At 37.6% G+C, this 26,478-nt stretch overlaps 4 non-coding genes across 4 annotated transcripts; all 4 read right to left on the minus strand.

Annotated features, from left to right (window-relative positions):
* Nucleotides 1–7,963: 7,963 nt before the first annotated feature.
* Nucleotides 7,964–8,035, minus strand: TRNAG-UCC (transfer RNA glycine (anticodon UCC)). The gene has a single exon. It is a non-coding gene; the product is annotated as a tRNA-Gly (tRNA).
* A 254-nt stretch (nucleotides 8,036–8,289) lies between these two features.
* Nucleotides 8,290–8,371, minus strand: TRNAS-GCU (transfer RNA serine (anticodon GCU)). Its single transcript has one exon. It is a non-coding gene; the product is annotated as a tRNA-Ser (tRNA).
* Nucleotides 8,372–8,388: 17 nt separating this feature from the next.
* On the minus strand, nucleotides 8,389–8,460 carry TRNAG-UCC (transfer RNA glycine (anticodon UCC)). Its single transcript has one exon. It is a non-coding gene; the product is annotated as a tRNA-Gly (tRNA).
* A 102-nt stretch (nucleotides 8,461–8,562) lies between these two features.
* TRNAS-GCU (transfer RNA serine (anticodon GCU)) lies at nucleotides 8,563–8,644 on the minus strand. Its single transcript has one exon. It is a non-coding gene; the product is annotated as a tRNA-Ser (tRNA).
* Nucleotides 8,645–26,478: the final 17,834 nt, after the last annotated feature.

The raw sequence follows: 26,478 nt of genomic DNA on the forward strand, positions 1-26,478 counted from the left end.
GAAATTCATTTGATTAAGGTGTGGGTACTGCATTTGATTGAAGGGTGGGTAATTTGTTTGAAAAGGAGGATGATTATTCCAACGATTAAACGACATGTTAGAATTCGTACCTTGTCCTCGTGGTTGCCATTGCCTTCTCTGTGTGAGGAGGTACACTGCTTCAGCTTCTTCTTCAGTTGGTTGTAGTGCTGCTTTTATTCCTAGCAAAGAAGGGCACTATTGAGTCTCATGGTCCTTTTCACAGATAGTGCAAATTGGTACCTTGTCCAAGGGGCATTCCCTTAGTGGGTGTTTTTCCCTACATTTAGAGCAGAAAATAGCCAGAGCAGCTTCTGCTTCTGCCTGCTTCTTTTTAACCTGCAAGGTATCAATTTGTGAAGCAAAAGAGCTTAACATTTCAGTTTTAAATTCTTCAAGTAAGTTACCTATTTCAGCCCGTGTTGCTCCTCCACTTGCTGATTTCTGGACTCTTGAGTATGTACTGTCTTTGCTCTTTGGTCTGCTTGCTGCTCCTCTCGAACATCTTTTACAGAGATTGATAATCTCATCATAGGATTCCTTAGATATGTCTCCTTTTCCAAGCATATTCAACATATCTAAACAATCATCTCATACCCCTTTTAGCAATATTGACTTGAGAATATCCTTACTCATATCAGGATGATCAGATCGTTGTAAGTTATACTGTAGCCTTTCCACGAAGTCCTCCAGACTTTTGTCCTCCTTATGAGTCATCTTGAATAATTCCTCCTTCCTTTCTCTTGTTCTACAATAATCTTGGTATTTAGCCAAAAATTTCTCCTTCATCTGGTCCCATGTTGTAATCACATGAGCTCCCAAGCTCATGAACCATCTTAATGCGTTCCCTTTTAATGTAGCTGGAAACAACTTCAATTTCTGGGCAGCATTAACATAGTCATAGCTTCTACACAATATATCAAATTCAAAAAGAAATTCATCAGGATCTTTTGTGGATAACCCATGGAAATTGGGTAATGTTGAAAGTGGGATATTCTTCATAGGAGTTGCTCCTCTAGGGAGATCTCCAATGGGGAATTCCAGGGAGGAGAGAGAATTTTCTCCCCTTCCCTCTATTCTGCGACCTCCACTGAAAATTCCTTCATTGTTATCCTCCATTGGTTGTTTTCTTGATGCACTTGCCCAGTCCTCGGAGTTTTCTGTTGGAATTTCAATGTCCTGCACTGGTTCCTCCACCTTAACTTCCTCTATTGGTTCTTCTACTGGTCGTTCGTCTTCTTCCACTGGTTCCTCAGTATATTCTGATGGTTCTATAACCCTCTCTGGTCCCACTACTTCCTCTGTCTGATAATCTGTCTGGGAAGAGTGTTGGGTCTGTGGCCTTCGAGAGCTTAACCTCTGGGATGTCTCCGCTTTTGAAATAATATCATCAATAAAAGTTTTTCTTCCTCCTCCTTTGCCTTTGCCGCCTGAATGGTTAACCTTCTTGCGTCCTCTCATGCATCCTGCATTTCTAAAGAAAAATGTTAATACCCTTAAAATCTTCAGTCGCCTTCCCCGGCAACGGCGCCAAAATGTTGGTCACTTTAATTGTTTAATAATAAAACAATCGAGTGCCACATAAATTATCAACCCGGGAAAGTTTGATTATTCCAAAGGTGACTACGTACTGTATGTACTCAATCTTAATGGTATTAAAAGTTGTAGTATAAACAGTCTACTATCTATTAAATCCCTACTCTGTGTTACAGCAGTTACAGTAGTTACAGCCTATTGCAGAAAATGAAGTAAGAACAAATAACTTAAAGGAAAAAAATCTACAAAAGGAAGTGATGGTTGTCCTGCAACAAAGGATCAGGACCCTATCCTCAGAGTAAGGACTTTCAGCACCTGCCTCTATTGTCCAGTTCACCCATACACTCTGTAAATCCTAATCACCGGTGAGGCACTCATATGCAACATCAATCAGTTAAAAAGGAAAACAGAGTTTCAGCAAAAGTAAATATCATTAGAAGCAGTAACTGTGATATAAACAGAAATCACACACACACCACACAACAGAAAGAAGATGGGTGAATCTTGTGATGAAGGTGGGCCCTGTCCTTCTCACAAGATTCCCCAGAACACAGGAATTAAAATAAAATACTCAGAATAGAATTGTATTCATTTGCCAATAAACCATATTACAGAAAGAGATTCAGTCTCATCCCTTCACTACAAGTTCTGTGTTACAGTTTGTTTCCCTCCTTCTTGTCTTCCTCTCTAATGTAGATGTCTCCTCTTTATAGAGGAGACATCTATTACAAAAGATTTTCATACATTCTGATTCAACCCTTTTGTACCAAAAATAAGAAAGTCAGTTCTTGATAACAAAATATTGTTACAGTCATGAGGATCATGATCATTACGACCAATATAGTAATCGGTCAGACTCCTTTGCCGATGCAGATTTGTTACGCAAATCCCAACTGTTCCTCAAAGTGCGCGTGCTGTTCGTGTTGTTTCAGCTTCGAGGTTCATGCTGTTCTTGCTGTTTCAGCTTCACGGTTTGCGTTGTTTCCGTTGTTTCAGCAACGGCAAAATGTGATCCTGCCAGTTAGGCAGTTTCAGCAATTAGTCAGCACTTTAATCAACTTCAGGGAACAATTATAAAGATAGCATGATTACGTGTTGAATAATTAAACATATAGCAATGAGGAAAGTTATTCTATACCTTTTGGAGTGATTAAGCCAAAACACTAGCAAAGGCTTCCAACTAAGGGTTGAAGAGGGTAATACAATGGCAAAATATACAGTCAAAAATAGACAAAATGGGAACCTAACAGGTTCCTTACTCCTCTGTCTGCACCATCAACCCTCCCCCTGAAATGTCTACTGCCTCTGTTGTTTTTTCTTCTCACCGTAATATTTCTTGCAGAGTTTGGGCTTATAAGTGGAGGCGATGGCTTTCTTGGTTTATGAATGGTTAGGGGTTTAAGTTCGAGTGATTTCTTGCTTAGAAGATAGTCTAAGTCACTATCAAGCGAATTAGTTGGGGATGAGATGGGGGAGTTTAGAGGGGTAGCTGACACCATAGGCTCTTTTCCTTTCACAGATGGAGTAATTCCCTTTTTTGGCGATGGGGAGGATGATGAAATAAAAATAGCTTGGGAGCCCACAGTAAAATATTTGAAAGGCTGGAGGATCGGTGGAGGAGGAGGGACTTCTTTTTCATCATTTGGTTCTAGGGGGGCATACAAAGAAGAGCTTGAGTCTTTTTATCAGGAGTGGTGACTAACCTTCTCGAGCTTTCAAGCAGGGTACAATGACTCTGAGACAATATTGATGGATGGGAAATATCCTGAGAATAATACTTTTGAAGGGGAGAAGGAGATTGACTAATATTTTTCTCCATATTTGCAATTCCTTGCAAAACATCAGGTTCTGACGGAGATAAACTAATTGTAGAAGATCGCTTCGTCGTTTCAGGAGACTGGGGTTTCATCTTATATTTGTTTGTATCTGCCTGGATTTTTCCATGATGCAATCTGCTTTTTAGAACAGGGCGCCGAGGGCAGTTTTTGATTAAGTGTCCTGTCCTATGACATGCTGAGCATCTGAAGGGGATTCCCTAAAAATCCAATCTCTGATTTATTTTTAAATCTCTCCAAGATATCTCTATGTGGTCAGGAAACCCTCCCCTGTAAGCTTTTTCTATAAGTATCCATGCTATTCGTTTGTCTTTTTCCCCAAGACATCTTGGGTCAACATAGACACATCTTCCTATGGCGTTTCCTATCTCAGTTAGAGTTTCCTTCGACCACAACTCCAGAGGAAGGCCAGGGAGTTTGACCCATATTAAATTATTTGAAGGGGTGTTCTTCAGTGGGTTGTACCCAATGTACCACTTGTAAAGGGCAAGGAAACTCCTTCTATGTACCCATGGACGTTTCTGAATGGTGTCTAGATCACTGGCACTCAGAAAATGAAAGCAATACCATTCTTTCATAAGTTTAGCTACAATGGGTATATATCCGATCAGTGGTTTCCACTGAATCTCAAGCCACTTTCGCATCATAGCATCATCCATCTCTGGAAAGTGCCATCGGCCCACCAGAGCGAGTTCCTGTAGGCTTGCTATGTGCTCGGTCAGGTAGATACTGTCCAGATTTATCGCAGCTGGCGGAGGAGTGGTTTTAACAGGATTCCGGTTCTTATTATAGTGATTTGCATGTTCACAAGTTAACTTTTCCTTCTGTTGAAAAGCGTTTTTTTTGTTGTCCTCCCAAAAAGTTTGCACTCTTTGTGGGCCTTCACCATCCATGTCAGCAACTGGCAGCGATGGTTGGATTACCACGTCATCTAGAGTAGACTGCCAGCCACATGATAATATGGCACCCTCCTGTCCAGCTTCGGCCTGTATTGCAGCACGAATCATGGCCTTCATGGCTGATGTGTCTGACGCACAATCCATACGTCACCAAATCCCTCCCCCTGACTTTACTGAAGAACTTTTATGTCCTGACAGGATTTCCCAGATCGAGAATTTAATTAAGTAATAAATAGAATCCGCCCTCCTCTGAACATATTACCCGGATAGAATAAGGCCAAAAGAGGGAAGATAAGACTTTCCTGACATGAGAACTGGCAAAAGGAAGCCTCGAGAAAGAGGATCTCACTTTTCGAGGGAGGAACGGGTTCTCATGTAGCCAGCTGCCCTGAGGTAATAAAGGTGAATGACGTTGCCTGATGAAGCGTAGGACGGGTGAAGGGCAGATCTAAATTCTATATTCCCAAAAGTACAGATCACATCACCTAAAGTACTGTCATCCCAAAAACCTATGAGATTTGAATCTCCTTTCTCTGCAGGCTTTCAGACGTCGGGCTCGGGAATTGAAATTTTCCAGTCCCGTGAGGTTGAATTTTCCGGCCCAGAAAAACCAGGAGGCAAGCTTTGTAGGAAAATCTTACAGTCTACAGCCAGGAGAAACTACCGTTCCTCCAGATTATGTGAGAGTCATCAGCATGGGTAGACTAGAGGGCTGGGCAAGTAGTCCATATCATGTGACCACCCTAATCAGACAGAGAAAATTCGACTCATATAACCGACGTCTAAAGGGGGCTCACAGAGTCATTCCTTGTTCTGCAGATTGTGTTTCAAGATGATGCATCCAGGCATGCTATACAGCAGCAGTATATTTCATAAATACACCACCAAGATCCTATTTTAAAGCGGATATCTGAGCATGGTTTATATATAACAAAGTAATTCTTCAATTTGTAAATGTATACCCGTAAAACACTGGAAATTACAGACCCTGACATGTGAGCTTGAAAGCGGCACAGGCAATACTTCGAGGAGGGATGTTTATAGACAAACCAGTATTCAGACTTTTAAAATAACAACGCCATTATTCTCTTCTCAAAACATGGATAAAATATTCCTCATCAAAAACTTTAGCCTTTAGATTTTATCCAGATTTCAGAAAAATATAAGTATATTTAACTAAAATGGCTTTGTAGGAAGATTAACTGACCTCTGTAGAGAAGATCCCTTTTAGAGCGAAGAGCACCACGGGGCCGATTGTAGAGATCCTCATGAACCACAATGTATGATTTCACCGTAGATTGACCAGCTCCCATGCATATAAGGTTTCTCCACTAAAGAAATTAAAGTCAAAGGCTACCACCTTACTATATATGAGGCAGGACTGAGAGTATAACCGAGAGCGTCCACAAAAGTGAGGAGACAGGTATAAAAGACCTCTGGGGAGGCAGAAAGTTTAGGAGAAATAGGTGTCAACCTGTTCCCAGGTGAGGGTGAGGATCAGACACAGTATTCTGAAAACTCCAAACATCATAGATCACCCGTCCTCTAGCGCGATGGCAAGAATGAGAGTGAAACTGGCAATAGTCGCACTGATAGATTAAAAGGTTGTGGAAAATGACTGTGGAGGGAAGCCCAACATTCAACGTGTTCTATGACCAAAAGAATGCGCGTAGATTTTGGACATGTATCTTACATGCATCCGTTCGCCCTCATGGAATACTATAGGTTTCAGACGGAGCTCGGGACTGCGCTTTTGTCTTATAGGGACAAAAACTTACCTGATAGGTCGGTCCATGGTGCTCTCCACTCGGCTCTCTCCACTCCTCAGCAATAACTTACAACAGTTACAGATTTAATCTAAGAAGAAATTAATACGCACGGGTTGTATATATTTATTATTAGATAATATATTTGTTTAAATCTAATTGTTGGATACTCTATTTGCTTAAATCTAACCATGAATATATGCAACATACTAATTGCCCCACAGCACACTAGATAATTACAGCCATTCTGGTCTAGATTGGACTATTTACAAATATTGGCAAAATTTTCATGCAAACTCAAGTAGCTACATACGAAATCGGCAGGCAAACGTGGTATTTGAAAAGACAAGGATCAATTAAACCTATAATCACACAAATGTGTTGATGCCACATGGGTTTGGCTGGGTCTTGCAATAGATGGCAATATGTAAAAGTACCATTAGACAATAAGAATGAAACTTAGTTAACAAATTATAATTTAAATATAAAATTAAAAAATTTTGAAAAAAAAAAATATTTATAATGTTAATTTATTATAATGTTTTATTTGGGGTTAATCAGTCAATTAATTCACTGTTTGACCATGAATGGAATGGCTTTAACCTCCTTGGGTAGGGATAATAAGATCATAAATTTGATAATAATTTTAATTTGTTTTAATTTAAAATTATATATTAATATTAATTATTTATTTTGCAATTAAAGATTGTATTTGCATGGAAACTTTAAATTAAGTATATTTGATTTTTAATGTTAAAGTGGATTGGTTATTTATCATGATATAAAGGCTATCAACAAATACCTTATCTAGTTTGAAATGGGTATAAACAAATCCCTTCAGCTGGTTTGAAATGGGTATAAACAAATCCCTTCAGCTGGTTTGAAATGGGTGAAAGACAGATAAGTTTTAAAGGAAGATATTATATATAGGTAAGTTTTGAAGGAAGACATTATATATATTATGCTTACTAGACAGATAAGTTTTAAAGGAAGATATTATATATAGGTAAGTTTTGAAGGAAGACATTATATATATTATGCTTACTTGTGCGGTGTTAGGCTTACAATGCAAAAGCTATTGAATTAAGAACAATTCAAAAGGAAAAGTTTAAACACAATTAAGATTATCAACGACATCTCTTTTAAGCTCATAGTGTAAGTGTTTCTTTATAAATTGATTTTATAAACGGGTATGTTAATGTTGGATTATTTAAGTTATTAGATAAAAAATTATAAAGCATGAAAAACATTTTTAAGAAAAATAATTACAATTGATATGGTATGAATTTCGACAATGTAAAATTACTAAATTAAAAATAATAAAAGAAAAAGTTTAAAAATAATAAAAGAAAAAGTTTATGTACAAGTAAGATCATAAATAATATACATGGCATATTGTATTCAAATAAATTGAGATTTTATATGTAAGTTTTTTGGTATTGGAGAGATCATTTTAATTTGAATTACAAGGCATGAAAAAAATTTAGTAGCTTAATTTTTTGTTTTGGGTTATAATATGATTATCACATTAAAACATTTCAAAGAAATAAATATAAACAAATTTACTATCATTTAAAAATTGTTATTAAGTAAATATTTTATGATAATATGATTGTAATAAAATATTATATTATTTTTTTATTTTTGCTTTGTGCTATAATATTATTACATTAAAATATTTTATTTGAATAATTAACAAGAGCATAACTATTTGAATAATTAACAAGAGCGTTATGCTGGTCTATAATGGGCAAACAATTTATTTGAATAATTAACAAGAGTGTTGTTTCAAAACTGAAGACCACTCTTGCGTTGCATGATAAACATTTACGAGTCCACCGGAGTCGTACCTGGGCATATTACTAATGGACTTTCTTGACGAAAGGCCTCATAAGTACATGAATATTTTTGCGTCTGCCGGGAGTCGAACCCGGGTCTATTGCTTGGAAGGCAATTATCCTAACCGTTGGACTACAAACGCTTTGCTCTGAGTTGAATGTATCAGTTTCTTTGTCGGACTCGAACTCGGGTTCATCCAAACACTTCTTCGACGTTTTTCAAACTGATTACTTAATAATGTATAAAAGAGAGGTCGGTGAGTAGTAAGATTGAGGTAACAAATTTATCATTGCTGCGTCTGCCAGGACAATTTTACAAAATATTTAATAGAACTAATTTTCTATGAAATCAGATGAGCGAATGGATTTTTAACAAAACTAAAACGATGAAAAGAAACATCGCCTGAGAGATTCGAACTCTCGCGGGGAAACCCCATGTACTTAGCAGGCACACGCCTTAACCACTCGGCCAAAGCGACAGGTTATGGTTAACGGCTGCGTCTGCCGGGAGTCGAACCCGGGTCTATTGCTTGGAAGGCAATTATCCTAACCGTTGGATTACAAACGCTATGTTGTAATTTAGAGTCGAACCCGGATTCATCAACGCACTTCTTGGACGCTTTTCAAAATGATAATTTATAACGTATAAAAGAGAGGTTAGTGAGTTGTACGTCGCCTGAGAGATTCGAACTCTCGCGGGGAAACCCCATGTACTTAGCAGGCACACGCCTTAACCACTCGGCCAAAGCGACGTTTGCTATAGAAATTCAGAATATTTCAATACTAAGCCTTTAAACATTAATTATATATTCAAATTTGATCATCGTGTATCATGTGCTTCATAATTTTAATTGGTTGCAAATGAATAAAATAGGGATTTTCATACAAATGATGGCTCCCACGACGACAAAACCTATTTACTTTTTAGCCGCAAGCCAGTAACCACAGGGTTCGTTATTTTAACTTAATTAATATAATTTCAGTAACCACAGGGTTAGTTATTTTAACTTAATTAATATAATTTTATAATTTATATAGAAACGAAAATTATTGACATTTTATTTAATTAATGGTTTAGTGTTATTATCCTACTTTTAAATTTTTTAATTAAAATTTGAAAATATAATTGTGAGTGAAACCGTGATCTTTGGTTTTTTAAATGTGTTTTTTTTATAAAAACAGGTTTAACAAACCTTTAAAAAGACTCTTCAAAGCACTTGAATTTTGCAGTTTACACATTCAAAGTTGTAATTTTAAAAAATGTCAAAAAAATTTCCAAAATATAAAATACTTAAATTGCCACTTATTTGATACAAGATTGTAAAACAAAAAATCTAATTTTATAAGAGAAATTGCTCACTAACCTATAACTGCTAACCTCTTCATCATTGTGAGGGAAGTATAAAACTCCAATTTTCTTTACCAAAGTGTACACATTGTTGTCCAATTTCTTTAATGCAACTGATGTTGAGGAAAATTTCTTAGTGTCTCACTTCTTTCTACCAAAACTTTATTAATGATAGTCTTAATCTACCAACAAAGATCAATGGTTTGAATGTCACTTGAGTTTGTGGTGGAGTGTTGTGTGGGTTTTTTATACATTCTTTTGATTTCTAAATTAAATCTTAAAATATTAAATTTTAATTATATAAATAAAATGTTTTTTTAAATATGCAAGTAATAAAATATGAATTATAATATTTCAATCATTATTTTTTAATGATTAAAAAAATGTTAGGAGAATATATGAGTGTGAATATTTAATTATGTTCTTATGTGTGTTTGTGTTTATTTTAGAATAAAAATTTAAAATATTAATTTAATTACGAATAATTATTACTTGGATGATAAGGATTTAATCTTGACATCATATTCATGAAATATTTTTAATAGTAGTCATAGATAGAGAGGGTTTGGATCTACAAACTTCAAATTCAAATTCAATGTAATTTTATTTATGGCTTTATATTCTCATTGTTTATTGATACCTTAGTATATTTTTCCCTTATTTGTTTATATATATATATATATATATATATATATATATATATATATATATATGTTTAACTCATATATTTTATATGTATAGAAATAATTAAAATAAAAATATAATTTAGTTAATTTTTATGATTTTTTAAAGGCTTAGTCTAACTTTTTCCTCTGGAAAAATCCATAAATATTGCATTAATGAGCAGAAAATTTACATGAGAGTGTCTGTTTATCAGTGTTATCAGTTTGCTGTTAAGCCGCATTACCACGCAGGGTATGTTCAGCTGTTCTATTACAGTGTTCTGTACATCTATTTCAAAATATCAAAAAACATTTCAGTATGAGTCTGTAAAGTAAAAGCAGCTCCTAATGTGCTATTTGCTGACCCAAGGTTGGGTATCCTGGGTCTATATGCGGTCGATGAAAAAAATTTTGTTCCTGCTGATCTTTAACCTCTGTAATCTCCCAGATGCCTCTGTCCATCAGTGCTGCCTCCTTGGATAATTTGTCAGCACCCTTGTTGTGTTCCTTGTAGATGTGAGAGATAGAAATATTGTTAAATGCTGATTTGAGTGTCAGTGCTTCATGTAATATAATGCTGAGTGAGTGCATGTGACAAGTAGCTGTGCCATTTATCCAATTTATAATGATCTGTGAGTCCCAAAATATGTTGATGCTAGTGCAGTGGTGCCTCAATGCAAAGTGTAGTAAGTGGCGAAGATTGATGAGTTCTGCGAAGTTATTGGTTCCAGTTCCCAGTCTAGCCTTGATTTTGTAGTGATGATGCTCAGATATATGAAGGATGATGCCTCCTCCACAACTTTGCAGGTTTTCCGCCCCATCGAAGAAAGCCCAAGGCGTGCCCGGGTCGATGGAAGGAGGTGGGGAAGTATGGCGAGTTGGGGGAGGGGGAGGGTCGGGTAGTTCCCTCAGTGCAGCTACAATACTAGCCTCGAGCAGTGGCCATTGTATGGGCTTGTTGTCGAATATCACTCTGTTTCTAATTTTCCAAATAGCCCAGTTTACAATGATGGGAAGATTAATAGATTTTGAACCTCTGTTATTCTTTTCCCAGACAGTCCATGCGTTAATGATATCGTTACCAGCCCATTCGCCCGCATAGTTAATGAATGGCTTGAGGTTTTTCCACAGGTTCAACGTCGAACTACAGTTAAGGAAGATGTGTTCTGTAGTTTCTGAGTCCGCCTTACAAAGTACGCACCACGAGGGGCCATGCTGGGCTCTTTTCATAAGCTGGTCTCCGGTTGGAATTTTGTTCCGCAATATACACCAATTGAAGAGCTTTGCTCGAGGTGAGGCGGTTTGTTTCCAAATACTCTGCCACCAATTTGCAATTGCCTCAGGTTTTTTATGAGCAATGAGCTGTATGTAGCCATCCTTGGGTGTGTATACTCCATGTTCTGCCTGATTCCATACAAGTTCATCCGGGCCCTCTGTAATTCTAATGTGATCTTCTGTTAAGGCCTCTCTGTATTCTTCCCAAGCTGTGTGCCATCTTCCAGGGAGATCTAGTTGGCGCGCTGTTTTCCAAGCTTGGTGGAAGATATCTGAACGGTCCAGGTCCGCAATCTGTGAAATTACTTTTATGTTCCGGGCTGAGAGATGTGCGACCAAATCTTGTGGTAGGGAATGTCTTCCCCCACTCCCTGCCCAGGGGTCAAGTCCTATCCTTGCACTGTTCCCATCTTTGATACGCCATACCAAGTTATCTCTAATGAGAGGCATGGAGTGTAAGAGGGCCTTCCATATCGAAGATATGCCTGTTTTGTTCCACTCAGGGAGTCTTACCCAGTCATAGATGCTGAGTGGCCATATGTACTTGTGGAATGTAATGCTGGTCCATAGGCTTTGGGACGTCAGAAGGGCCCAACCCATTTTTCCTGCTAATGCTTTTGCGAAGATGGGGAGCTCCTTCAACCCCCAACCTCCCCATTTCTTAGGTAAGGCAATCTTGTTCCAGCCGATCCAGGCAAAGATGCGCTTGTCTTGGTTGCCGGCCCATAAGTATCTATTGCATAGCTGTTGTAGTTTAGCCAAAATGTTTCGGGGTATCCATGCCAATGCCATCCAGAACACTGGGGTGGCTTCAAGTACAGATTTTATCAGTGTAAGCCTTCCCGCCCTGGAGAGATATCTATGTCTCCAGCATGATAACCTTTTCTCTATCTTCGATACTAGCCATACCCAATCAGCTATCTTTTGATATGTGGGCTTAAGCCAATATCCCAGATATTTAAGGCCTCTGTCCAGTGGCTGGGCGGTATAAGGAAAAGCCTGTCTTGCCACGAGTGCTTCATTAGCTGAGGTTCCCACCGAGGTGATAGTGGACTTTGATCTGTTCACTTCCATTCCCGTAGCTTTTGAGAAGAGTTCTAGGATTCAAGTGAAGGAAGTAGAGTCCTGTACGCTGCCATCCAATAGTATTAAGACATCGTCTACAAATAGAAGATGAGTGAGGAAACATACATCAGTGATTTTGAGGCCTCTGATAGACCCCTCCCTTTTTGCAGAGATGATAAGCCTGCTTAGTGCTTCTATGACCAAGAGGAATAGTAGTGGCGAGAGGGGGCAGCCCTGTCTCAGCCCTCTTTCGGAGTGAAAGAAATGTGAGGCTGATCCATTGATCAGGATGCTGAAGGTGGGAGAGGTGATGCACGCCATGATCCAATTGATTAAGGCAAGGGGAAAGCCGATGTGAATGAGGATCATTTTTATATAAAGCCAGCTTACTCGGTCAAATGCCTTGGATAGATCTATCTTCAGCAGGATACACTTGAGATGTTTAAGGCTTAGTCTAACTTATAGTCAGGACATTTCTTCTTGTTAATTTTAATCAAAATCCAGCATAGAATTTTTAAAACTTGAGTTTAAATTGTTTAATCTATATAATTCGAGTGCCTTAGAGGTTTTTCAAAGTGATGAATCCATTTATGCATTCAAAAATGCATTTTAAACAACAAAAAATCACATTCTTGCTTGAAATTGTATCACTAGATTTGGCTGAATTTTGTTGAAAAATGCTAAACTATGCCTTTTTTTAATATTGATAACGTGAGATATATTATGAGATGTGTCTTGACACTTACTATAGATTGATGCTTATCATTATTTATTAATCATTTAATTTGCATAGTTGTACTAGTAATAATGTCTTAAAATGTGTAACTTAAGTTGGTTTAACCTTTAAAAGCTTATGTTTCCTCATAAAAGATCATAAGTTCAATTTCAAAAAGAATAAAATATGTAGAGCTCCTTGAAATTTAACATATTATATATGTGTGTGTGTGTGTTAACTTCTACGCTTACTAAATTATATACTAGTCTAGATACATCTTAATGTTGAATCAACAAAGGACTGAGAGAGATCAAATCTATTAATATAGAGTGAAAAGAAATTTGCTCCCTCTTGGTAGATCAAGAATTAAGATGGATCTAGGTTGGTTTAATTTCTCTTTTTAAATAGGCTCCATTCCACTGAATACTATGAGATATTTTTATTTTTATATTTTATTTAGTAAATTAAAATATTTACATTACATTACATTAATCTTTTTAGTTAAAATTTATTTTTATATAATTTGATATAATCAAAATATTAAACATTACATTATGACATTTCTATTATACTAAACTTATGCAAAAAAATATTTCTTTCTTTAATATATTTATAAATTATTTAATAAATAAATAAAATAGGCACATTGTTTTTCAAAGGTTGTTTTCATTAATCTTATTCAACATTATCTAAAATCTCAACCAATTAATATACCTTAATCCATTCTTATATCTGTATATATTGTCAATTTTTTTGGGCGAAAAATCTTTAAAAAAACTAATTTATTCTAATGCATTCTTATTGTATCTAATAGATTTTTATATTTGTATCTAATTGATTTATATATTTTAGTTAAGGAATATGATTTTTATAATTTATAAATAATTAGTATATAAAATTTATTTATTTTTTAAGTAAAAAAAAATATTTATTTAAATTAAAAATTTATATTTATGTTTTCTAAAATTTGTTTTAGTTTGTTATTTATTCACTATAAAATTTAAATTGTTTCAAAATCACAAAAGAGAAGGTGTTAATCAAAAGTCTAAAAACTAAAAACCAAAATGTTATGATTATTTATTAGGCTTTTAAGGTTATTTTTAAAGAGAAAACTACAAAACTCTACCATAAAAATGTTAAAAATAGAGTAATTGAAATACATTCAAATAAATTTATCAGAATTGATGGTTTTGATTGGGATGTGCTCCTTATTACTTCTTGGCGAGGAGCCAAGATTAGGAGGAATTCCCATGTGTTTCTTGAGACATCCATGTCTTCGATTCATTGATATCTTGTGCCTCTACATTTGATTTAAGGTCAAGAAGATTTCCTCCTTGATTTGATTTATGTTAATAAGTACTCTATACAGGGAGAATTTTTAAATTCCAATAGATGTATATAATGTATATATATTGTTTGTAGCGGTCTCTAGTATCCCCTACATCTCGAACCAAGTCTACCACCTTTGCCATAACTTTTGTGTTCGTGAGAGTGTGTCTCGCATCCTCTAATTCCCTCTCTGATTAGGTGACTTCCTCTTGAATTAGTTGGGGGTGAGCTCCATGTATCTAGCAGTCGAGATATTAGCTCTCACTTGCATCATTGAGCACCCCTTTTCCTAATTGTGACATCGTTTGGTTAATATTTCCTTAATGTAAACAATTTTAATCAATAAAAAAGGCTAAGAAAAAGGGACACAAATTCTAGATTACTTAAGGAAGGAGATTTCTTGAGGGAATTGTTGTTAAAAATATCATTCCTAGTTGGCTAAAAGGTTTTAAATGAGTTTATTATGCAATAAATTTAACTGAAAGTCAGAGTAAAAGTCCATGTGTCTTCAACTCTAACAGCAAGTGAATCAGACAAACATTATATAACAAGAATGGGTTGCGTTGTCAAAGGGGTTGACTATGTGGAGCCTTGGAAAAGGAAAAACAGCTGGTCTATTAGGAAGAACGAAAGGAAGTGAGCAGAAAAAGGGAGAGGATGCTCTTTCAATATACACATACGCATACACAGTAAGAGAGAATGCACTCTGATTTCTCTCATGCATATGCAATGGAAGAGAGAGAACAGTGGTAAACATTGGAAGAACAATTCCTTTAAAGCAGAGATGAACATATAAAGAACAATGATCGAGACCATAAGGATCGAGCTCTGGAAAAGGTGAACTAGTTGAGGAATCGTTAGAGAGAGGCTTGTTAGGTGAAAACACTTTAGGGAATAGTGGCTTGCTTGAAGGCTGAAGAACCCATTGGAACCTTGTGGATTGATGAACCTACTGGATTGGGAAGAGACACTTAAGTGCTTGTGAGGGCTAATGAACCACTAGGAGTTGCCTTGGGGTTGAAGCTTTGGTGGTTGACTCACTGATGAACCACCTGGAGAGGTGATCTCTTTACCCATCAATATCTTATCCACTGATGAACCTTTCCTTGATGTGGACTCTCTTCTCCTAAAAGTGAGTTGAGACTCTTTGTACTGTGGTATCATGACATGGATGACTATGTCTAGAAAGTTTGGAAAGATCGAGTGGAACCTTGTGTAGCTAGTGGATGAAGGAAGATTGACCTTGTGACATCACGTTTCAGTTGTCATTTTTGGTTAAGTTCCTTTCGAAAGAACTCCACCTCAAGCATTGGAATCTGCCTTGAGGGCGATAACTACAAGTAAAAGTGGTTGTAGCTTGTCTAAGGTTGGGTGGAGAGTTGAAGTCCCACTCTCAGTCGGCAAATTGTTGTGCTGCATAAGATAAGTGTTTATCGGTGCTCCTTTGTTTAAATGTTTTGTGCATATGTTTTGCATTGGTTGAATGTTGTATTTGTGAAATGAAATTGGGACTTCATTCATAAAAGAGGAATGCCAATGCTTTTTGCAATGATTTTTAAGGAAATAATTGTTTTCCTATTATTAATTCTATATTTTATTATAAACTTGATAACTGGTTAAATGTATGGGTGAAATCTCTTGTTAAAATGATGTATGTGTTTATTTTGAGATAAGAAATTTAGTCCAATGAAGTGTATGCAACCTTCCTATATGAATAAATATGTGATTTTATGCATTGGGTTGTATTTTTCCCATTTAAGTTGTGGAGAGACTAAGGTCTATGGCCATTGTTGAGTTTTGGTAAAGCTCAAGAGGGATAGGCCAAAATAGGTTGTGTATATCCTTGTATGTTATAAACTAAGCATCGGAGGCCTAGGAAAAGGCCCTTATACATTTAATAGTAGTCGTTAAGCACAGAGCTATAATTCTTTTTAATCCCAAAGCACATGACTTGGGGAGGAAATGGCTTAACCCTCTTTGACCCTATGACCAGGCGCAATGACCAAACACTTAAGCAAGATAAATTTGGGTTGTTGATGAGTGAGCACTCATGGCCATTGGATGACCCCGAAAGTTTGGTACCCCAAATTTTTCAAAAGGAAGCACCAAGGGAAACTCCCGAGAGAAAATCCACAGGATGATGTGGCATGGTGGGCCATGATATGGGCACGTATATTAACTAACCAAAAATCCCAATTCCTATATAATGCGAAAGCCATTAATTGCAAGGGTTGAAGACTTACGTGGGACCCAAGCCACGTAGAGGATGTGACAAGGGATGATGTTTCCCCAACATTTAGGACCGGTGACGTCACCCTAGACCTCAGAGATTTTGGACATACGATATAGTAGAATGCCCAAGATTTAATTCAAGGGGCCTGTTCTGTGGGGACGAGCGCGATGTGGCATGAATGTATTCATTTACCGATCAAGGTGGATGTTAACCCTTAATAAAGAGTTTCAATACCACGTAGTCTAGAAGGTTGTCCCCAACATTTTAAGCAGTGAACAATATTGGAACCCATCAAGATGTATTCTCGAGGTGGCGTGACCATACATGGCCCACATCCCCAAACATCGAATGTATATGTTATATGGGTTATGGGTTGGTCCATGTGGACCATAGAAATAGGTTATATGTGACCTAGTATGAGCGGATCGACAACTATCACTTGGCATGACTTGGCGTGTGACTTGGATGGCCACGTGAGCGCCACGTGTCATGCTTGATGATGTGGCACTTTTTAATAACCTAGTTTTTATATGGCCATATATTTCAATCTAAGAGTTGGATTGAAGAAAATTTTACATTGTTGGAAAGGTCTTGATGAGATGAACACAATGATGTTATCCATTTTGAGTTTTGGAGGAGTTTCTAAAGATCAAAAAATTTAGACCCCATTTCCATAACAGGACATTAGAGGTTGGGTCAACATAGTAATGGCCTCCTTTTATCCTTAGTTGGGATTAGGGTTAGGAGGGGGTGTGTTACACGATGGTATCAAAGCTTCCAGGTTCCACACTTGTACTGAATGGGCTTTATCGTAAAATTAACCAAGCGAAGGCTTCAACACTAGACCTTTGAAGATCCATTGAGGCCTTAAAGCCTCATGATGAGCACCAGAAACCTGACTGTTGAGTGGATTGATTGTTTATGTTGTTTTGTGTGCCATCATTGTGATGTGCATATGCATGTAGCATGGCATTAATGTTTGATATGATTCTATTGATAGTGATATGCTAACTAAGGTGTAATGTTGCAACTAGCTTTACACCAACATATTTCCCACAATAATCCAAGATGGTAATGTTTGTTATGCATTTGAGATTTGTTAAAATATAATAGTTATGTGTATGCATGACAACACAAGAAGAAACTAAGGTCCAAAGAGATGAATGTCAAATACCACATGAACAGCAAAGGATGGTACATTGCAGAATTGTAGGACTAAGTAATGAATATAGAATGGTTTAGTATAGCCCTAATTAATCACAACATGGATATGGAGAGGAAAGACCAGTTGAGCAGCAAGGAGGGGCAGACTCACCTAATTGGATGGACACACTAAGGAGCTTAAGAGAAAAAAAGAAGTTGTAAGGCCGATAATGAGAGACTTGTCAGAGCATGAGATAAACAAGTAGAAGTTAATGTAGTCATACTACAAATCCTATCAGATATGCAAAGGTAGAGGCAACATGAGTTGGGGATCATCCATAGGTACATGCAAAGTCCTTTGGGAAAAGAAAAAATAACTAATGGGGCAAATGAGATTAGCTTCAGAAAGAGGCATAGGTTGTTAAGTGAAGACATTGTGAAAGGAGGTACTATACTAAGTACTCCTTAAAAGGACTTAAGCACCCATGAGTAACAATATGAGAATACTCACAAGAGTCCACATCATCATCATCATTATCATTGTCATGGGAAAATAAAGGATAGAGAATATGTACAGGAAGAGTTTAAGAAGGCCAAGCCTCTTACATTTGATGGTGAAATAAAGAAATCAGAGGATGTAGAAGCTTCGTTGCTAAGAATGAGAAAATTCTTTTGAATTCATGATTATTCAAAAAACATGAAAGCAAACACAATTACTTTCAACCTAAGAGGCAAGGATGACATCTCATGGGAAGCATGAAAAATGTAAAGGGCTCATAAAAGAGGAGTTGTCCTAGAAGGAATTTGAGGAATATTTTAGGAACAACTATCTATCTGAGAGATACTTTGATAGCAAATCAATGGAATTTTATGAGCTCAAATTGGGGCAAATGACAGATGATGAGTACACCACCAAATTCTTAGAGCTGCTAAGTTATTTTCCCTATCTTAAGTAAGAAAAAATAAAGATTCAGAGGTATGTCAGTGGACTGCCACAATCCTTTAAGGATATAATTGAGTTTGATGAACCTACAACTTAGAAGATGCAATTCAAAAATTGACCATTGTTATGAGAAGCCTAGGTGTAGACCGTCATGATAAGTTAGAATGAGAATTCAAAAGCAATGTCAAGTTTAAGGGAAAAATGAAAAAATCAACCAAGGGAACGAGTGTGACCCCTATTAATCAAGAACATCAACAAAGATCCAACACTACCAGTAGAGGCCGCTATACTCAAGAAGAAGCTAAGAATTATGATAAGGGTCCATACAAGTGTTGGAATTGTGGATGGAATCACTTAAGGAAAGATTTCCCACAACACACGCACATTAGTCCGAGATTGTACAACACACGGGAAGTAGAGACAATCAAGGACGTGGCTTAAAATATACCGAGAATTTATGTAGAAGTGGATAATTGTCAAACTTTTCACCAGGAAATGATTATAGAGATGGAAGGTATGTTATGTGACCAATACATTTTAGTTTTGATTGACCCTTGTTCAAATTTTAGTTACATTGGTCCTACTATTATTGAGAAATGTGCATTAGAGAAGGAAGCACAAAATGAGCCTTGGTTGGTTCAATTGGCCATAGGGACAGAAAGGATATTTGATCATTAGGTGAGGGATTTCCCAATCAAATTAAATGGGATGCCAGTTATTGCAAACCTCAATGTGCTACTATTGGGAGCATATAGTGTATTGTTGGGCATGAATTGGTTGTATGTGCATTGAAAAAAGGTAGATTGTGCTGAGAAGACCATCAAATTCCTTGATGAAGCCAGAGAGAATAGAATATTACAGGAAAATTGAAACCTATTTCTGTGAGATTGATTTTGGTTATGCAAGCCATGATAAGTTACAGGAAGGGATGCCTTTTATTCACTATGCAAATACCTAGCAGCACTGAAGCTAATTGTAGTGTTGAGAATGATGACAATGATGTTTTAAGGAAACACCCTATTTTAAAGTGTTTTTTAAATGTGCTCCTCCTTGAAATTCTTGGTTTGCCTCCTCACTAAGAAGTAGACTTTTCTATTGAATTAACGCAAAGAGCAGCCCCAGCATCAAAGGCACCATATAGAATGAGCACTCCAGAATTATTTTACTTGAAAATGTAATTCAAGGAGATGTTGGACAAGGGCTACATAAGGCCAAGCGTGTCTATATGGGGAGCACTAGTTTTTTTCGTTAAAAAGAAGGATGGCACACTCAGGTTATGCATTAATTGTAGACATCTGAACAAGGTGACCATTAGGAACAGATATCCCTTGCCATGGATTAATGATATATTTGTTGGCATTGATGTTGTGATGTAGGTGTTTGGTTGGCATTGATTTCAACTGTGTTGCATATGATCGATTGATTGTAGGTGTTTGGCTATGCAGTTGAGTGTGTTTGGTTGCAGGTGTTAACATGTGATTGATTAAATATATGTGTTTGGTTATACAATGTTGCATGTGGTTCGATTGGCTGCATGTGGTTGGCTAACATTACCAAGGATGTTTCCCGTGGTTATGGCTAGCTAACATTACCAAGGATGTTTCCGATGGTTGCGGTTGTCTAACATTACCAAGGATTTTTCCCATGGTATTTGGTGTAACAACTTAATGGTTAGATAATTTATTTTATTTGATCTGGTCATCATGGGGTATGGATTTTAATTAATGCTTTTGATTTGGTCAACTGTGAAGAGAAAGAAATTATAAATGTATCATGCCAGTTTTAAAGTTGTGAGTGTGAGAGTGTGCTACAATGCTTTGTATAGCCTATTATATAATTATAGTTGAGTTGAGTGGCTTTCCTATTAGATTTCATTTTCAGATCAGAGAGAGTGTTGTGTTGCTCATGTTGAGTGGATTGCAAAACCCAATTTGGAAACGTATGAAATCGTGGTTCACATGGAGGAGTTGTTGGCGTAGAGACTTCATTCTTATTGTGGCTTGCAAACAATGAGTAGAGGAGGTGGCAGCCTTCTTACTGGTGGTAGCCAAAAAACTATTATTGGAGTTGAGTCTTCCAACTAGTACAGGCTAGCTACTTTATGTACAATTTATTCAACAACTAATAGAAGATTTGAGCAACACAACAATAAAGGTGGTTTTTCTCCTAGAAGGGTTTCCACCATAAACACTTGTGTCCTCTTGTGTGCATGTCCTTCTTGATGTTGTTCATGGTGTTAATGTGTTGATCCTATGTTGGTTTTACATGTTATATCTGTGATTAGATGATGAGTTACTAATCCTTGGGTGTTATGATAAAAAGAGTTGAAAAAGCAAATAAGCCCTGGAATTATTGATTCACCCCCCTTCTTAGTAGTGAGCTCATGTCCAACATTATTTGATCAATTAAGAGGAGAAACAATTTTCTTCGAGATTGATCTAAGATTAGGCTATCATCTGGTATGCATTAAGGATGAGGATATCCATAAAACAACCTTCATAATGAGGTATGGGCATTACGAGTTTGTGGTAGTGCCCTTTGGGCTTACTAATGCCCCTGCAACTTTCATGTGCTTGATGAATAGTATGTTGCGCCCTTGCCTGGATAAATTTGTAGTGTTTTTTTTTAATGACATTTTGGTCTATTCAAACACCAAGGAGGAACATGAAGAGCATTTAGCTACAATGCTGAAAAATGTAGCAATAAATTCTCAATTTAATTTTTTCCTTGATTAAATTGAGAAAAATCGAATTTCCACGCCATAGAAAAATTGGAGATAGTTAACTGAGGTGACATGGCACTTGTCATTCAGTTAACTCAGTTAATTCAAGTTAGGGCATGAAGTTCAGTTGTGTGCAGTGATTCCTAAATTATAGGAACCTAAGTTGAGTTAATTTCAGTTGTAATCAATTAAACTAGTTTTAATTGTAAAAAGAACTAGTTGGTGGTTAATTGAGTAGTGTGACCTTAGTCCAACTCAATGATCATCCAGTTAAGTGATCAATCAACCTAAATTAGCTCATGCATGCTGAGAATTTGAGTTACCTAATTGAGGTGGAGATTCCAAGGTAGTGTACTATCAGTTGTAGACTATTCCAATGTGTACATGTGTTGCATGCAATCAGAGATCAAACCTCATGGATTATGCAGAGAATTGAAGGGAAATTCTTAATTAATAGGGGCCTAATTAGTCAAGATTTGCATAAGGAAATAGGGGCTTGGAGGGCTTGAAATTTGGCTAAGTGTTGGTCAGAGTCAATCAGTCAAGCAGAGAGATAAGCTATTCATTTACAGGTTATGCTCAAGCTTAAGCAAGCATATGTAATACATCTCTATTCTATGATTAATGCAATACAGATAGGAAGGGGTTTTGAGTAGTTGCTTTCCCCTAGATAAATCTTTGTGTATGTGTGTTATTTCTTGTTGCATGTTTATGATTTGTGTTCTAGATTGTGAATTGAATTTCGCAGAGTAGTAGAGTAGATTTGAGTCTTATGATTTAGTAAATTTCATGAGAAATTTCAAATATACACATAATTTATACATGGTATCAGAGCAGGATTCACATTAGAGCAAAATTTTGAAGTTGTTTCTCAGAAGTTTTGAACTTATAGGATCAATGTAGCAGAAATTCTTCAGAGCTAGAAGGATGGATTTCTATGGATTAAGACTTGAATATGCCCTTGAGGGTGGCTCAAATTTTGTTGCTTGGAAGGACTGCATGGAGGAAGTGCTAGAAGACAATGGATTGAAGGAATTTGTTGAGAATGACATTCCAAAACTAGGATCAGTTGATGTCCAGGATCTAGAAGAATGGAAGAAGTGTGTAGCCAAGGTGAGGAGAATAATATTGGAGGGAGTACGGGACCACATTGTCTCAAATATCCATGGTAAAGAAACTCCTTATGCAATGTGGCAGGCCTCGACATATCTATTTTAGAGTAGCAGCGACCACATGAAACTGGCGCTCAAGGATAAACTTTGAAATATCAAGATGCAGAATAATGACTCTTTTAAGTAGTATCTGAACAGGTTCACACAATGTCATGATGAACTTGCAGGAGTTGGTGTTACAATTTCAAATGATGATTTGGTAAGCCTAACCCTTATAGGCCTTCCCAAGAGCTAACATAGCTACCAAGATTCGATGAATGGGAGGGAGAAATTACCAAATTGGGAACAATTATGATCTGATTTGGTACGGGAGGAAATAAGATGGAATACCAAATATGAGACTTCATCCAAGGGCGAGGACGAAGAAAATTGTTCATTGGTTGGAAAGGGAAAGAAGGGAAAAGGGAAGAAATCTCAATCCAAACCAGAATCCAGCCAAGGGGGAAAGAAGAAAGACTTGTCCAAAATTAAATGATTCAATTGCCATGAATTCATGAACTACTCCAGGAAGTGTCCACACAAAAAATCAAGCAAGAATACCTCAGGAGGAGCGGCGGGTGAAGTTTTGGCTTCAAAGTTTGAGCTTAACTTCACCCTTATCGCATGCATGGTGAGCACACTGATGGGGAGGGTGTGGTGCTTGGACAATGGTGCCTCATTCCACATGACGGGGAATAGATATTTTTTCAGTGACCTGGAGGAGAAAGATCTCGAGATGCACATTGAGATGGGAGATGATGGAAGCTACAACGTGACCGGGATTGATACATTCACCTTTCAGAGGGAGTCGGTATCCCTTCTCAGACTCAAGGATGTCATGTTTGTTCCAGGCCTAAAGAAACATATCATATATGTTGCAATGTTGGAAGATCGTGGTTACAATGTGATCTTCAACAAAAGGAAAGCATTCCTGAGACACATAGCCATAGGACAAATGAAGTCGATCGGGGTTCGTGTGAAGAACTTGTATAAGCTAGATATGGAATATTGTGTTGCATTAAGCACGAAGGCTGTGAAGGTGCAGAGTCGCGATGTCGGTGAAATTTGGCATATAAGACTTGGCCATTTGCATCTTGGCGTCCTAAATATTATGCAACAAATAACCACATGCCTCCCCAAAGGATAAATTGAGTAGCAAGATACATGCAAAGGGTGTATCTATGGGAAGTACACAAAATCCACATTCAATGATCAAGACAACAAAGCACATACAGTCCTTGAAAGGATCCATTTTGATGTATGTACCTTTCTCGACAACCTCCACTTCTAGGCACAGATATTATGTTATATTTGTAGATGATTTCTCATGGAAGTGATGGATCTTATTCATGCAAAAGAAGGATGAGACATTATCCAAGTTCCATAGAATTCAAGGCACTGGTTGAGAAATAAATCAGAAATATGGTGAAGGCTCTCATGATCAATAATGGAGGTGAGTACGTGTCGAATGAGTTTAAAAATTTATGTGCAAAAGAAGGCATTCGACGGGAGTTGACAACATCCCACAACCCACATCATAATGGGGCGGTTGAGAGAAATAATCGTAGTATTGTGGGAGAAGTGAGGTCGATGTTGCATGACCAAGGCCTACCATTGCATTTGTGGGCAGAGGCATGCAACACAGCATTATACTTGTAGAATCGGGGTCCTCATTGGATTTTAGGAATGATTACACTAGGGGAGGCTTTCTCGAGGAGAAAACCAAATGTGTCTCACTTCAAGATTTTTGGGGCATCTGTTTATTGCCATTTCTTCAAATATTGTAGGAAGAAGCTTGAGTCAATAGTTGAGTTGGGGGTATTTGTGGGTTACAAAGAAACTCCTCACAACTATGGTGTGTACTTACCATCCCTCAGAATGACAGTTGTGTGAAGGGATGTAAAGTTTGATGAGGAGAAAGCGAAGTGGTGCTCTCTTGAGAGGAAGCTTCAGATTCCACCAGTAGAGGAGATTTTAGCTCCAAAGAAAGAACCTAGGTAAGATGTGGAGGAGCCACAAGCTGAGGAACAAAGAGTGGAGACAACCACTCAAGTAGAACCATCCACAGAACGAAGAAAATGAATCAGAGAAGATGAGAGGCTATTACATGATGTTAGAGAGAATGTGGGAGCACCCACTTCACAGTGCAGGCAAAGAAGGTCACCAAAACGATACACTAGCTACATGGCTCTAGTGATTTAGCTAGTAAATACTAAGCCATAATATTTCGAGGAAGCAATAGAGAAACCTGTGTGGGTTGATGAAATGGTGGAGGAATATGATTCCATTGTAAAGAAGAGTGTTTGGGAAGTGATCCCAAGATCTGCAAATAAATTAGTTGTGGGTTAGAGATGGCTATTCAAGGTAAAGCATGTAGAAAACAGAAGCATAGAAAAGTATAAGGCCATATGTGTGGCCAAGGGATTATCTCAGGTTGAGGGAATTGAATATGAGGAAACCTTTTCTCTTATAGTAAGGTATTCATCCATTAGATCAATTCTTGCACTATCTGCACAAATGTGGTGGAAGATCTACCAGATGAATGTAAAAAAAATATTTCCCAACTGAGTTATTAAGGAGGAGGTGTACATTGAGCAAGCAGAAGGTTTTGAGACCTTGGATTGTGAGCCTCATGTGTGTAGATTCACGCGAGTGTTGTACGATCTCAAGCAAGCACCTTGTGCTTGGTACACCAGGATTGACATCTATCTCACCGATTTGGGCTTCACCAAAAGTGAAGTGAATGAAAACCTGTATCACATCTTGGTAGAAGGTAAATTGTTGATTATTGTCTTATATGTTGATGATTTGATTTTAACAGGTGATGATAAGTTGATTAGATCTTGCAAGGAGGACCTTGCAAGAGAATTTGAAATGAAGGACATGGGACTCATGCACTACTTCCTCGAATTGGAAGTATGGAAAGGAGACGGAGAACTGTTTATCTCTCAAGAAAAGTATGCAAATGAGATATTGAAGAATTTCCACATGGAGAGTAGAAAACCCATGGAGACACCTTTAACAACGAGTTGGAGGAAAGAGGATGCTACTTCAGATGAAGTAGTGGAGGCTACCATTTATTGGTGGATAGTAGGTTCACTAATGTACCTTGTGATCAGGAGGAATTTTCAGTGTTGGGTCCACAACAGTTTCCTGGTACAACAGGAAGCAAAGATCAGTGGCACTCGGCTCAACAAAAGCAGAATACATGGCTATTGGTTAAGCAACATGATCTAGGGGATCGATTTAGTGCTCAAAATTCAAAGTGTGCGACAGACCTTGAAACCTGAACAAATGGATAGATCTTGGCAATCTAAATTCAATGCAACTCATTTCACTAAAAACCGATATTGTATGCTCCCGATATCGCGTTCTAATCGATTTGGCAAACAAATAAAATTATTAAGTTTTGGGTTGCAGGTACACCCAGTTAGCAGTTCATACATTGACTGGGCATTTGACTGGGCAGGTGACTGTGTTTATGAGGACCTATGGTTTGATGACACTTGCCTCATTCTTATTGGTTGTGTTTGGTGTGATTTCATTGGTTGAGTGTTGGACTAATGAGGGAGAGCCACATGGGCCAATCGATGGCTGCCACATGGCCTCCTCTTATTTGGAAAAATTTGGTTTATGGCCAGATCAGGCCTCCATGGGATTCGAACAACAAACCTCCGGAGTGGCAACACGGTGCTCCACCACCGCACCACAAGTGTTTCTTAATATCTATGGTCACAAACTGCTATATAAAGTTTTCAAAGAACGTCATTGGGGGAGGGTCGAGTTAAGCCTATCACTTGGCCACCCCAGCGCCCATGGGACCGTAGGCGGAGGGGCCAAGGGGCTAGGCCTTAGCCTAACCCATGGCCACCACACACAAGGCGTATCACTGTTGGAGCCCAGCGCTCAAGTCTAGAAGCGTAAGAAAAGGGGGCTAGCACTGGGGTCACATGGCACCCCATAGCACCGAATGCGCGGAAAATAGGAGGGGGCCAACCCC

Source organism: Pinus tabuliformis, chromosome 2_2 (genome assembly GCF_031772625.1).
Source record: "Pinus tabuliformis cultivar Carrire ecotype Pingquan chromosome 2_2, CPIR1, whole genome shotgun sequence".
Taxonomy (NCBI): Eukaryota; Viridiplantae; Streptophyta; class Pinopsida; order Pinales; family Pinaceae; genus Pinus; species Pinus tabuliformis.